Source organism: Phalacrocorax aristotelis, chromosome 7, assembly GCF_949628215.1.
Source record: "Phalacrocorax aristotelis chromosome 7, bGulAri2.1, whole genome shotgun sequence".
Classification (NCBI taxonomy): domain Eukaryota; kingdom Metazoa; phylum Chordata; class Aves; order Suliformes; family Phalacrocoracidae; genus Phalacrocorax; species Phalacrocorax aristotelis.
The window spans coordinates 26,342,946-26,358,385 of NC_134282.1; the positions used below are offsets into that span (position 1 = coordinate 26,342,946).

The 15,440-nt window shown below is 41.3% G+C and overlaps 1 long non-coding RNA gene across 2 annotated transcripts in view; it reads right to left on the reverse strand.

Moving 5' to 3' along the window:
- Positions 1–6,120: 6,120 nt before the first annotated feature.
- Positions 6,121–15,440, reverse strand: part of LOC142059526 (uncharacterized) — a 193,858-nt gene continuing 184,538 nt past the window's right edge. For both annotated transcript variants that reach the window (XR_012661394.1, XR_012661393.1), the window contains exon 3: positions 6,121–9,446. This is a non-coding gene — a long non-coding RNA (uncharacterized LOC142059526). The remainder of the gene's footprint in view (positions 9,447–15,440) is intronic.

Sequence of the window (15,440 nt, forward strand, 5' to 3'; positions counted from 1 at the left end):
GAACAGGCTGCCCAGAGAGGTGGTGGTGTCGCCATCCCTGGAGGTATTTAAAAGACACGTAGATGCAGCACTTCAGGGCATGGTTTAGGAGACATGGTAGTGATGGGTTGACAGTTGGACTTGATCCTAGAGGTCTTTTCCAGCCTTAATGATTCTGTGATTCCCTGGTTACTTGTGGAACTGCAGGCAGCAACTGTGGCCCAACACAACTCCCTCATGTCATAGATTGTCACTACACTGTCACAGCCTCTCCCCTGCTTGAGGACACCAGGAGGTCCCAGCAAAGCGCTCTGGCACATAAGCCCTGGAATATGTCTGGGGCTTTACGGGCTGCTAGGGCAGCCATGAAAGCCTGTATCTTAAGGAGTTGAACAGCAAAGGACCATACATAAGATGCAACCTCCCACCACTTGCTCCATGTCTCACAAACCAGAGTGGCACAGAATAGGTTAAAGAAACTCTGTGGCACTCTGCATGTTTGCGCACTCAAACCACAACAGGTAGTTGTGTTTTGTGTGATGCAAGGTTTTGGTATACTGCTCTGGGGTCTGTTTAGGGCAGAACAACAGTAGATGGTCACATTTTCTTTAAAATATAGGTAGCTGAAGAAGCCTCTCCAGGCTATGGTTATGTCTTGTTTGGTGATATCACAAAAAATGTCATCTCTGTTCCAGGCTTCACTGTGAGATGCTCAGACAGCTGGGGATACTGTGCTGCTGTCTGTGGGGCCACGTAGGTACAAGGTATGTTCCAGTATATACAGATGTACCTTCACACCTGGGACCGGGCCCTGGAGGGGTGAGGCATGAGGGAAGTGCTGAGCTGCTTTCACATGGCATTTTCCTCCATGCTTCGTCTGTGACAAAGGAGCCAAACTGCTGCAGAGGGGCATGTTCATGAGTCAGGCTGCAGCTGCCTGTTCCCAGGGAGCCAGGGGTGACAAGGACTTGGTGTCTGGGACGGCCACCTGCCCTCTGCACAGCCCCTCCCTGAGCCACCCACTGTCCACGTTACACCTCTGCTGTGCATCACTGCAAGGGGGTAAGGACACAGTAGGGTTTTTTCCCATGGTACAGAGAATGTCTAAAGTTATTTATCACAACACCCTTTTAAGTCAAACTTGCTCTTTAACTTCCTGAATTTTTTCTCATTTCCAACATAAAAGGCAACAGTTAAACAAGACAGTGGTATTCAACAAGTCTGAGACAAGGAAGATTTTAAGAAAGGGTGTCATTGTTTAGCCCCAGTCATAACCAAGCACCACACAGCTGCTTGCTCACTCCCCCACCCTGGTGGGATGGGGGAGAGAACTGGAAGAATAAAAGTGAGACAATTCATAAATTGAGATAAGAACAGTTTAGTAATTGAAATAAAATAATAATAATAACAACAACAACAAAAGAGAGAGAGAAACAAAACCCAGGAGAAACAAGTGATGCAACCACTCATCATCTGCCAACTGATGCCCAGACAGTCCCTGAGCTGCAATCGGTGCCCCCTGGCCAACTCCTCCCAGCTTCATATGCTGAGCATGACATCACGTGGTATGGAATATCTCTTTGGCCAGTTTGGATCAGCTGTCTTGGCTGTATCCCCTCTCCTCCCGGCTTCTTGTGCCCCTGGCAGAGCATGGGCAGCTGGAAAAGTCCTTGACTAGTATAAGCATTACTTAGCAACAACTAAAACATCAGTGTGTTATCAATATTATTCTCATACTAAATGCAAAATGCATCACTATACCAGCTACTAGGAGGAAAATTAACTCTATCCCAGCCAAAACCAGGACAAAGGGTTATAGCCATAGTAGTGATGAAGTCCAATTCTGTCAGCCTTTTACTTTTTACTGTGACTTACTTTGCCAACATTCCCTTTTCTTCATTGAATAAAGGCAGTAAAATCTGGCCCTTGAGAACTTGCTCCTTCAGGGCTTAAACCCAAAGGGGGAAGCTGAGCTGAGCTTCCACAGGAGTACCCCACATTTAAAAAAGGATGCCAGCCCAAAGCTCACTGAAGTCAGAGAAGATAGTTTAGACCCATATTAGTCAAGTCAAGGTAAGCAGACCAAAGCAACAAGGATCCCACCACAGAAGTATTCCTGCCTGAGAAACAGATACCAGATTTTATTCTGTATACTGTGCTGTATGTTTTGTACAGCACAATGTTTTATAATTAAAAAGATAATGTTCACAGCAGAGGAATGTGCACGGCAATAAACATTTTCTCTAGGTGATTAAGTACCAAAGCAAAGTTGAGTTGTTTGAGAACCACCAAGCTGTTTATTGTGCATGTGTCTTCCAATGCCACGAACGTTACTCCTACCTTATGACAAAGAGAGGAAGAAACAATAAACCATAATACAAACAAAAGATTCTATTCATTGCCTCACAAAATCCTCTTTCTGATATTGTGTCATGCCCCAGTAAAGGCAGGATTTTGCAGCATAAATATTTTGAAGAGATCTCTGAATGTACAAAATTTGAGATTTCAATAGCAGCACTCAGCCCAAGAATTGCTGCTTTGCTGAGGGCGGCCTCTGTTTTTCAAAGGGAAAGCTCTCAGGGTGGTGTCAGATTTTTCCTTTTTTTTCTCCCCTTCAAAGAAGACAGCAATAGAAAGGAAGAAGATTAAAATGTGAAAAATTTCAATTGAGTGAAATAAACATGCTAAAATTCTAAAAGATCCCACAGCCAATGTCACTCTAACTTCTCTGTAGGGACAGCCAAATTCAGAGAGCCTTGCCCAACAGTTCACAAGAATGGTAAAAACCATTCCCCAGATGTCTCATTCAGGACATCCAATGAGTTAGTCATAATTTACTGTCATTAAATTATGATGTAGAAGCATTAAGGGTAAAATCCTGCTCTCAGCCTAAAAACTGGGTCCAATTGCACATTGTGTTCAGTACTTCCCGCAGCAAGGTCACAGGAGACTGTAGAAAATATCATGCGCTATAATATAAGAGCGTTCGTGTGCAGCACTGTGGCAACAACTAGCTCTGCAAATGCTAGGGTAAGAGGTCTTTATCCTGCTCCCATTCCTCCCCATCCGTATCTCCGGCTCTTAACTGCTCCCTTTCTTGTGCCAAAGCAACAATTTTGGGGCTCAGAGTAAAGTCCCAGCCTGCACCCATGCTCCACAACTGAGGGACTCCTGAACTAATATCATATGGGGTCAGGAATGAACAACTGGAAGAAATATGTAAACAGCTTTGAGAAAAGGTGAGATGTTGTTCATCCAGCCATACCCTAAGAATTTGAGAGTTATTTAATTTTAGTGAAATTAAGATTTCCATGTCAGTATAGGGACGTTTTGGGATGGCTTCTTTTTAACATTTAATACATACTGTAATAATGTAGGGAATTAAAAGGAATAGTTTAAATCAAGTCCTGTCATTAAGGTGAAGAATAATAGTTTTCAAGTTGAGAGAGGTTAAATTCAATTTGGTCATTTAGAAAACTGACAGAAAAGTTTGATCAAGAGCAGTCTCCTTAATGAGGTGGCTGTAGCTAATTCATTAGAGAAAATGAAGTTGGCAATAAGGATTCTGTGCTTTTCTGACACTTAACTGTTTCCTGTGAGCAGTTCTGTAGCTGACCCTCCTCCATACGGTTTTGAGAATCCAAGACCAATATAAAGGTGCATGTTCTTATATGATTTTATATGCTAGATCTCTTCCTTAATATAACAGGCTGTTTTAAAGATTAGACCAACTATTTATCCACTTCTATAGCAATATATGACTATGGCTTTGGGGAAACCTAAGCCTGCTGCCTTGATTGATAGAGTCCAGAGCTGCTGGTCTGAAGCATGTGTGAGTATCCCACTGCTCTGGGGAAATTCCAAGAGTAGCTTCAGCACTTTATTTACTCTTATTTTATGAAACAAAAGCCAAAACTAAAGAACAAAAAAAACCCAAAAGAAAATCCCCGAGCTACAGAACAATAAATTTGTTTGAATGTTATAATCTCTCTTTCACTCAGTTCTACAAATTACATGACAACAAGCTCTGCAATAACAAATTGTGTGGTTTCCTATTGTACATAAATCTTTGCTAGAAGTAATAAACAAACTTTAAGTCAACAAGAGTGAGTTTAATTAAAAATTTTCCAACTCTGTACTATTTTACTACCCTTTCCTAGATTATACAATGGAGTTTATACAATTTTATGTGAAGCAATTTTATTTTTTCCCCCTTAAATGGCTCATGTGAAGGGTAACTTCCTCGAAGCAATTGTGTTTTCCTGTAGTTATCCATTTGTCAGTGCACTGCTTGAACCATTTTCTACCCCTTAAGGTAAAAAGAAAAGGCTGGATTTGATCAGAGTTGGGAGAGGGAGAAGCAAATAAAAGTATCTGCTTGAGGCATTATTTAAATTGTGTTTAGTTCGGTGGTTCTTAATCTATGGTTTTCAGATCCATGGAGGGCTGTTTCTAATGGTCTTGAACGGACTCAAAGAACAGCTGTGCCAATTGTCAGTGGGCTTAAAACAATTTTTCAAGATCCTAACAGACTAAGGGAATCCTCAAGCCTGAACTGAGGTGTACAAACTGAAATCCAATGAAGGTGTCAGAGACATTAACAGGCTTTGGATCAAGCCATTGCAATAAATGTTGTTCAATGTCAAAGTTGCTCAATGTCATAAAGAAGGATGAGGACAGTGAAGAAGAGACCTGAAACCCAGGGGCAGCCTGTTAAACACAAGCATGAAGTCCTGGAAAAAACAACCACATATCTATGACCAGAATTGGTTTCAAAATATTTATCAGTTCCTCGAGCTCAGAAAGAAGTTGGAAAGGATGTCTCTAGCAAAAGCACATAAAAGCATTTATGTCATATTTACCTCAACTGGTAGTTGATAACCAGAATAGCTAATTTTGGTGCACTTTTCACCTTAGCTCAAGCTGTGCCTTCAGCCCAGTGACTCAATGAATTTAGTTTATTCAAAGTGAGCTCTGCATTTGCTTTTGAAAACCTGCAACACCAGCTGCTCAATAACTAATCAGAAAACAGACAAGTTTAAATTCTACAGAGCATGTGCTGCCTTGGGCAACTGCATTCTTGCACATGGACCCTTCTCACAGTGCAAATCCCCTGGTAGTGAAGCAGACGTACCATTGCGGCCTCCCATAACCTTTCTGACAGGACTGCCTCTGTTCCTTCCTCCTTGTTCTACAGTCCTGCCCATCCCTGATTGTGGCATGTCTTCTGCAACATCCAACTAAAGCCTCTATTTTTCAGGCAACCAAACGAACACATGCCAAGGAAACAGGTTCTTTTTCAGAGCCCCACAGTAGTTCAGGCTTTGGCTGCTGCTATGTGTGGAAACACAGCAGCATGTGAACATGAACGGGCCAGCAGAAAAGGATGCAAATCCAAAATATGACAGTGAGGAACTTCTGATTATTGTGTTTTCTGGCCAGTAGACACCAGAATTTTGACTCTGCTCTTACATAAGTCCTTTGTTCCTGAAGAACTGCTTTTCCTTTTAGGGTAATATAGTATCAAAACAGGCACTGTGATCACTGCTGAGAAAGGACTTTTCTAGAACTGGGGAAATAATTCTACTTGATCAGCATAAAACACAATGGTTTTTTGTTTTGGGCTTGGTTTTACTGACTCAACACAGGGCATAAAAATGAATGAGTAACAGGTTTTACCCATAGAGAAAAAAAGTGCCCACCTTTCGGGTCTGCAAGAGAGTCCCCTTTCAATTGCCCACTTCTTTCCTGTGCTTTCTGTGGGAGAAATCCCTGTTACCTATGGGATGGCTGCATTTACATTTAAATAGGGATTTTTTCAGGTGACTCTTAAGAGACAAACTGTAGCTATTCATGGGTCCTAATAAGAGTGTTAATTTATATAGTTTCTGATGTGCAGCCATGATTACATCTTGGATAAGGAACATCTTTAAAATAACTTGTGAACTTGCGGTCTTCTGGGACTACATTATAAAGCAAGCAACTCTCCCCAGGAGAATCATCCACAGCTGAGTGGCACTTCCTTGGGACGCTGCCAGTAATGGCCTTCTTCCTTACCTTCTTGGAATAGCAAGCATCACACTTATTTATTGTCTTCTCTTCGTCCTCCCCCCCCCCCCTTTTCCCTTGCATAAAGCTAGGAGCTAAAAAATGGATGACAAAGGCAACAAGGTTTATGACATTTTTTCAAACATGAACAAAAAAGTCATCTCCAGAGAAATGCTGGTAATAGTCACACCTGCAGTCTAATAACTGTCACCCTCAAGAGAGAGACATGCTGTAATTGAGTGGCATTGAAATGCCAGTGCTGCTTCATTATTTTTAATATATGTCTCCCTTCTGTAAACTAACATATCAAAATCATAAGCATTAAGAGCAATACTTAATTTCCAAATGAGTTTTCTTTCCACTAAGAGTGCAGAAAGTCATAGTTGTGTCTTTCATGTATTTTTGAAATACAACTGGGCTCAAACCCAGAGTAAGAGTCCAGCTGTGAAGGGCCCTTTTTTGTTTTTTCACTTTAATTTTAAGCTGCTATTGCACTGTATGACTTTGGTTTCCTATCCCTTGCCTGCATCCTCTAAAATTTAACAGCAGCACTTCACTCACTTGCCTAACTGTGCTTCTGAAGCAATAAGCAGTCAGATATGTGCTGCAAACCTTTGGAGAAGTGGTTCCCCCAACTCCCAGACTCCAGACGTACCCCACAGTATGACAGAAGCTTCTCCTGCCTGCCTGGACATTGAGAACTTCCCTTTTCTGTGCTTCAGCCTTGCTTACTTATATGTAACATAACGTGCATATAAAATGTGTCACCAGAAGTCCCCTTAACTTGTTTATTATAATACATGCACAAGATTTCTTCAGGCCCTCAGAACATCTTTGGTGCAGAGGGTAAAGCTGTCTTACAGAAGCTACTGTACAACTTAGGGCCCTCCATTTGGTCACCATCAATGTGAGGTGCAATAAGAAAAATTCACTGAAGTAATTCACATCATCAGATATTCTTGAAAGTTGCTAAAATACACCTCAGTGGTGTTCTCTTTCTCTCTCTTTTCTTCCTCCCTGGCACATAAGCATGATTTGCAGGAAAGTGCCTACTGGACCTTTCCCTGCCCTCCATCCCCATGTGCATTTCCTCACCTGAGTTGCTGAATTAACTCAGTAAGTGTGTAAAGATAAGGCAACAAGCAGGACAGTCCTTTCTAAATTACTGGTGATTTCAAACCCTTCAACTCTCAGGCTGTCCCTGTAAGGCACCAGAGATGAGCACCGTGATGCTCATATGCCAAAAAAGCAAAGACACTGAACACTGACAGCAAAAGTTAAGGTGAAATAAGGAATGCCTGCAGCACACTGCAGTTGCAGACCCCTTTTTGTAAGGTGTTTACTTCTGTCTGTGCAGGGATGATGTTTGCAGAATCAAAACACGTGCCAGTCCTGTAAACACAGGGAGCCCATCAGGTCCACCACCCTCAATACAGATGCACTTTTCTGCCATCACTAGTGGGGAACTGTCAGCTCCTGGACAGTTGACTGTCCTTGAGCAACACATTTGCTTTATCTTGCCAGCCTTATTAAAGCCATCATTTTTTAAATGCTGTGGACATGACAGAACCGGGCCTTTTGACCTCAAGCCTTCACCTGAACTTTGGCTGAATATGCAAACCACAGGGTAATTACAGCCTCCCATGCATTACGCTGTACAACAGATGTCTGGTTTGCAACAAAGAAACTCGATACAGAAGACAGCTATAAGCCTATTTAATAAAACAGCAGAGGCAAATGGGCTTTTATTTCAGACCAGCAAATGGTGTAAATCCAGAATATTAAAAGCACAAATGTGCTATTAAAGAGAATAAGAGGCAAAAGTCACAGGACCACAAAGTTCTGGCAAGATAGCCTGTAAGAACAGAAAAGGAAGTAAAAGCACTTCCTCCTGCATCCTCCAGGCCCATTTGTCATGAGAAGCTATAAAGGTAAGGCCTGTAGGAGAGTCAAGGATCAAAACTCTGATGAGCCTTTCCTTAGGGAAGGTACCTGCATTGAAGCTCCCCTTCCATCACATCTTTCCATCTATGCAACACAAAGACCTGACAGCCTAAACCTAAATGCTCTAAGGAAGTTCCATCCATAAAGTTGTTTTTACAAAAAGATCTTTCCTGCAGAAAAGAGTAAGACCAACGCTGCTTAATGAGCAAGTGATCCCTTTCATTTAGCACTGACATTATGGACGAAGCAAAAGGTCCAATGACAATCAGCTGCAAGCTGTGGTAAGCCTTCCTCACGGGGACAACAGGGTTGCTCAGTCTTGCTTGCCTGCCTCAAGCTTCTGTGTCATTGCCAGTGTGATAGCTAAGACATATCACATCAGTATGTACAGCCAGAACTGGCTGCAATGCATCAAAAGGGAAAATGTTTCTATCATAAAATATAGTTTCGATAGAACCCAACTGTTTTGCAGGAATGTGGCAAGGCTGGTCATGTTTTCAGCAGGGAATTGTTAAAGTATATAGCTCGACTCTCTCTTACTGCTTTAGTAAAATGGAAACATTTTGTTTAGATAAATCAAAATCAAATGAAGTCTTTCTATATTTGTGAGCAGAATTTTGGCTGAATTTTTGCTTTATGGAAAAGGTCCATATTCTGACTCCAAGAAGTCAGAATTCCTCCTGCATGTTGACTGTTATAACAAGAAACGACCAAGAAATCTCCTTAGGTTCCTCTTAAAACATGCACCTCATAACAGGGAAGTAAATACTTTCCTGTCTACTACCTATCTTCAATATTTCATTCTGATAATCATGTGAGGTATTTTTACATCTGCCTTTACCAAAAGAACTATTTAATGAGTGTTCCAACTGCATCAAAGTTAAATATCCTAGTGCCTCCTCCAAAGCCTTTCTTTCCCTAACTGCCATGAACTTACTTACCCAACCTCCATGCCAGCCTGTCTGTCCCATCCCTGTGAGCTAAAATGGAGTACTAACCCACCTGCTGCAAAAGGAAAGGAAGGGAAGGTGGGCATTTAGCTCTGCAGAGGAACTGAAGGGGTACGTCTACATTAGCATTTCATTTGGAATGAGGAGACCACTGTTGAAGCGAACCTCTCAGGATCCCTGTTTACTCTGGTCTGCACCACACAGCTGCCTCAGACTGTACTAAGGGGACCACTTTAGGTGACAGTAAACTCTAAGTTGTGCTCCAGGTGTGCTTTTAATGTGCTGCAACCTCCAGTGAATATTCAGTCCATAAAAACTCTGAGAAAATACACAGAAACTTTCCCCACCCCCAGAAGAAACATGGATGGCTGCTCTCCAGTTCCGGTTTCTTCCTTGTACAGATCCACTCCTCCTGCACTGTACTGCTTGCTGATGCAGAGCCAGTCACAGAAGAGAGGCCAGGGGTCCCTTAGAGCACAAGTATTCCAATTGTGCTTTCTGTCAATAACACCAGTGATGGAGCACCTGAAAGACACAGGAGAAACTTTATGACACAAGAGACAGCAAAATAATTTCTGGGTTCTACACTGTCATCCAGAGAAAGAGCAAAGGAGTTGGTTCTGTCTGTGAGTCTACCAGCCAACACAATGGGTTGACTTCAGGAAGCACAAGGCAAATGGAGCACGCCATTTTAGGAAACAAGAGAGAGCTCTGATGGATTCCCAAGCAGGAATGGGGAAAAAAATAAACAAAACAAACCAACAAACCCAACCCATGGTGTTTGAAGAACAAATGGACAAAAGTGCAGTCAGGAAGAGATTTGGTTTTAGGGGAATTAAAAGGTTCCTTTCAGACTGCACAGTGTTTGCTGAGCAGATGCCTCAGCGTGTGTTGTCAGGAGTCATGTTCTCTCACTTATCCCTTCCATTTAACTTTATCTAGAAATAGAGTTAAATGCTAAGGACTGGTGCTCTTCACTTTGCACTCATTGTCAGAAAACAAAACAAAACAAAACCCCCACCCAAAAAAACCCCAAAACCAAAACAAACATGCTCTATTTTATCTACACTGTATAGCACAGGCAAAAGTTTTCTAAGTCCAAGCTCTCACTGTTACAATCTACAGACTGTTCTATTGGGAGAAGACCAGTGGTCCTTTAAAACCAGATTTTTGCTTTCCCTGTTTAAATACCATTTCAGAACTGGAATATTAAAAACTCCGCTCAGGGCCACACTGCAATATTGAGCTAAGGTAGGATAACACCAGTCTTATGTTGTTTCCAGCTCCTTTTATGAGGGATGTGCACTCCTAGTTCATGGGCGTAGCATGTACTATCTCACAGTCTAGTTTTTTTCAGCAGCATTGTTTATCACACAGAAGTTGAAGAACCTGCATAATCTGAAGCTGTGATGTTGTTTTAGGGAATTAGCTGCCATTTTGTATTACATTAAAATTACTTAAAATGTCAGTTGGCTTCTAAAACCATAAAAAGTAATTTTACTTTTCATTTCCTTATAGAATTGTTTGATTCCTAGAGTCATGGGATATGTCCTAGCCACTGCTACCTGCAGACTCTTCAAGAGACAATCCTGACAAGCTCAAGGCTGTTTCTACCTGGTGGCACAGCAGTATTGTTATTTTAGGATCAGATGGCTTTGAATATTTTATAAGCTCTATTCAGATGGCAAAATTCACATAAAAGAAATCCATTTAACTTGAGACCTACATTAACAGAAATGACAATATGAATAAGTAGTAAATAGTTCTTCAAGGAGAAAGGGGAATAGTGGGCTTATGGTTAGTAACCTGGAAGCCCTGGGACTTATCCATCATGAGACTGGACTCCAGAGTATCAGGGATGGCTATTCAGCTAGCAGTACGTTTACATCTGCCAAAAGCCAGACGTAAAAGAAAAAAACCTCAACTCTTTGTGGATGAGGCCCTGAAAAGAATTGGGGTTCAGTTACTGTCCCCCAATATATTCCTCGTGCCAAGAAAGAGGAATTCCAGGACTCAGGTGAGAACAACTTTTTTGTATTCAAAACTTTTGATGGAAAAGTTGGCTTATAAAGTTTTGACTTTTAAATTAAATAGAATAGTGCTCATAAATACATAACCTTTTGCCATTTTTACTACCAAGAAGGTAGGAAGGGACAGAAGGGAGAACTGATGTTTCACAGTTTGGATTTTCAGTGAAAAACCTAAAAAAACTTTATAGGAGAGACATCAGAAGAAAAAGCACTGTTAAAAATCTATTAACAGCCATTTTGAAGCCAGTTTTGTCAATGGATGCTTAATTACAGAGAGATAAACCATACCAAAGAATCTATCTAGCTGGTTTGTTCAGCCTAGAGAAGATGAGACTGAGGGGAGAGCTCATCATGGTCTGCAGCTTCCTTACAAGGGAAGGAGGAGGAACAGGAGCTGATCTCTTCTCTCTGGTGACCTGGACCCGAGGGAATGGCAGGAAGGTGTGCCAGGGGAGGTTTAGGTTGGATATTAGGAAAAGGTTCTTCACCCAGAGAGTGGTGGAGCACTGGAACAGGCTCCCCAGGGAGGCAGTCATGGCACCAAGCCTGACACTATTCAACAAGCACTTGGACAACACCCTCAGAAACATGGTGTGAATTTGGGGTTGTCTTGTGCAGGGACAGGAGTTGGACTTGATGATCCTTGTGGGTCCCTTCCAACTCAGGACATTCTATGATTCTATGAAACCTATATTAGGAGGAATCCTGCATTAACCCTGAAGAAGGAAGAAAGAAAATGCATAGCTGTGAAGGACTGGTTGCAGATCTACTTCCTTCCAAATTTGCTGCTGAAACTTCAAGACCAAAGAGAGACTTAGTAAAACTAGGGATAAGTCTAATTGGTTTTTAAGCACATGAGCTGCCTAGGCTTTGCCCAGAGGTTGTTAATGAATAAATTGTCCTGCTGAAAGACCAAATGAGAGTTTATTGCTTAACCTTGTTAACCATAGTAAATGTAATTGAGTGGTAGCTTGGGAGAGAGTCCATTAGCAGCATCCTGCTAAGGCAAAGCAGAAACTTAATGTTTAAACAGATGATTAAACTGTCATAACTTTCTTATCTTGCACTCAGAGTGGTAATTTTAAAGAGTACTCAAGACATTTTGCCAACTTGTTTATGTTGATTATTGGCACAGCACAATTGCTATGCACAGCACTGAATGCACTATCGTATTATTTATGCTATGGAAGCACCTTGAGAGTCTAGCCAAGGTAAGACACTACACAAATTCACAGGTCTGACAAATATCCAGTCTGAAAACACCAGAAAAGGTGGAACGAATGACTTTTTAGGCCACACAGAACATCTTGAGTAAGTATCCTACTAACTACATGACACAGCCTGTCTATTTCAAGCATCGTGTTCTGCCCTGTGCTGATGAGTCACTGACAGGCAGGAGGATTCCCATCTTCCCACTTGTGTTATTGTTTTCTTACAAACAAATCTCTATTTAGAACAGAGTAGTCACACTATTAGATAACAAACAGTCCCTGTAGTGTACTTTTGCTTCCTTGCCTTTCTGAAACATTTTGTTTGGTTTCTATGTCTTTTCAGAATTTGCCACAGAGCATTTCTCACCTATATGACGGCTCCTTTTCAGCATAGGTGCTGACTTCCACCTGCCAAATGCAGCTTGTTGCCTGACATGGCACCAGAAATTACCCACCTGTCGTGGTTTAGCCCCAGTCAGCCACCAAGCACCACGCAGCCTCTCACTCACTCCCCCCTGGTGGGACGGGGGAGAGAATCGGAAGAGTAAAAGTGAGGCAACTCATGGGTTGAGATAAAGACAGGTTAATAGGTAAAGCAAAAGCCACATGTGCAAGCAAAGCAAAACAAGGAATTCATTCACTCCTTCCCATGGGAAGGCAGGTCTCCAGGAAAAGCAGGGCTCCATCACGTGCAATGGTTACTTGGGAAGACAAACGCCATCACTCAGAATGTGTGTCCCCGCCCTTTCCTTCTTCTTCCCCCAGCTCTATATACTGAGCATGACGCCATATGGTATGGAATATCCCGTTGGTCAGTTTGGGTCAGCTGTCCCGGCTGTGCCCCCTCCCAGCTTCTTGTGCACCCGTCAGAGCATGGGGAGCTGAAAAAGTCCTTGACCGGTGTAAGCGCTACTTAGAAACAACTAAAACATCTCCACATTATCACCACTGTTTCCAGCAAAAATCCAAAACACAGCCCCATACTAGCTGCTACGAAGAAATTTAACTCTATCCCAGCTGAAACCAGGATACCACCTCACCTCCTGTTAGTGGTCTGGCAGAATCAACTCCCAGATCTTCATCACAACTTGGATCAAACTTAGTGTTAGGGTTCAGAGCCACGGGATGACTCAGCTGTACCTACACAGAACTACCATGCCATGGTTAGACATGTTACTTTCAAGGGCTGGATTGCTGTTTTTATTTTGGGCTTGGTTGCCTTTCCCAAAGTTTTAAACGTGCTGCAGGGTCAATCTAGAAGGACTAACACACACCGGTTGGAACTAGGTCTACAAGAAAGAACTGTTTGGTGTAAATTTAAGGTTAGTGCAGAGTACTAGCTTTTAGGGGTCAGTAGATATCAGATAAGCACTCTCTCAGAATTAGAAGCAAACCCCAGGGTTTTACATATGGCACTTGATGTCCCAGTCCTAAAAGGAAAGAATATAAATTACACACATTTTTGGCCAGACAGACCAGATTCAAGTATGCCTTAGATCCTACTCTACTCAGCATGATTCTTGAAAAATGATGCAGTTAAATAAATTTGTGTCTTCAACAAGGAAAAACAAAGCAAAACCAAACAAAAAACCCACATCACAAAACAGATAACTCATCATGGCTATGTATAAGGACATTTACCCAAGCTAGCAAAGCTGCACAGGTATAAACCAATACAAGACAAAAAAACGGTTTGGCACAGAAACAATTCAAATGTTCTTTGTGATCATCCTTATTAATCAGTATATGCATAAGAGGACTTAAGCTCCCTATCCTACAGCTACACATGTCCAATTCCATGCTTATTCACACTACCGTGCCCTGGAAGTATCCACTGGCATGTTTCATAAAAGCGGAATGTAAGAAAAATAAGAAATTAATTCACTGTGCAACATTTCTGTTAAAGAAAAAAGAAACCAACAAACCAGCTAGTAGATCAGCTAGGGTACAAAAAAGTTAATTTGTAAAAAGAAGGCAGAGAGAAAACAATAAAAGAATAATCCTTTTAAATAATAAAGGTTGTGTAATGCTTAATTTTAATCAATACATGGGACTAGACAAAGATCACCCTCGCAAAGGATAACAAAAAGATTAGTGACTTCCAACCAGCACAAAGCTGCACAGAGACATGTTTATTACTGTTTAGAATTGTTTCTTCTCAAAGTAAGATTTTAAAATTCAAATGAGTTGAATAAAGAGAGGGACAGGTAGAAAAGGGGGTGGATTTTATTTTTTCCACTATTTAAGATGGAAAGTTAAGATGCAAATTAAGAGATTTAATTTAATAATGTGAATCCAGAGCTATAGAAAGGGTAAGATCCCACAAAAGGTACAAAATTGTTTCTTTTTCAATTGTTCAACGTAAATAATGGGATCAGCCTTTATTAAGAAAATTTCAAGTATTTTCCTTTTCCTTTCAGGTTTGAGTCATTAGGGTCCACTTTTCAAGCTTCCAACGAGGCAATGCCAGCTAGACCCTTTAAAATGAAAGCTGAGACTCATGTGATTATATGGTCCTGTGAATGGGGACTGTACGGAAAAAGTAATCAAAAAATGCAACTGAAATGATGATATTGTTCAATATACAGGCTGCATAGCAATGAAGAAGCAACCTATAAGTTTATTGGAGGCAGACAGTAACAAACCAGATGGAGACGCTTTTGAACTTGCTATGACTAGGAAAAATAGGATTTGTTTCTCTTTTTGGATTTAAAATAAATAAAAAACAACTGATTTTGCTCTCAAATCTGCATTGTCATTTTCAAACAAAACCACATTAATTGATTACCTGCTTAAGGATGCCAGCTTGTCATGTCTCTCTAGGACCACTTTCACCAAGTTCTTTTCTTTTCAGATTTCTGTCCCTGGAACTCCTTTATCCAATGCTAATTCCCCTGAGTTAACAGGCATTAATAGGTAACAGCCAATAGCCAAGAGATTATGCTGGACACTGAATCTTTCTGGAGAGAAAGAGGAAAATTCAACAACTTTCAGCAATCTAAAAAACCTTCCAGAGCCCATCTTTCACATATACCTGGAATCAGTGAGCAAGCTAAGAAATCTCAGAAGAGTAAGGTGGACCAAATCCTTGACTTTGAACAGGTGGCTGCTTCTGCACACAGTCAGAGATATTGTCCTGTGACAAGTAGCTTGAAGAAAAGTTAGTCTCCACAGAGATTTCATGTCAAAACAGGAGGTGTCCATAGTTTTTTTTACCTTCTGAGAGACTAAAAGAATAAGCTATTAGCATCAAGAAGTACACAAATAAGCCTCAGCTA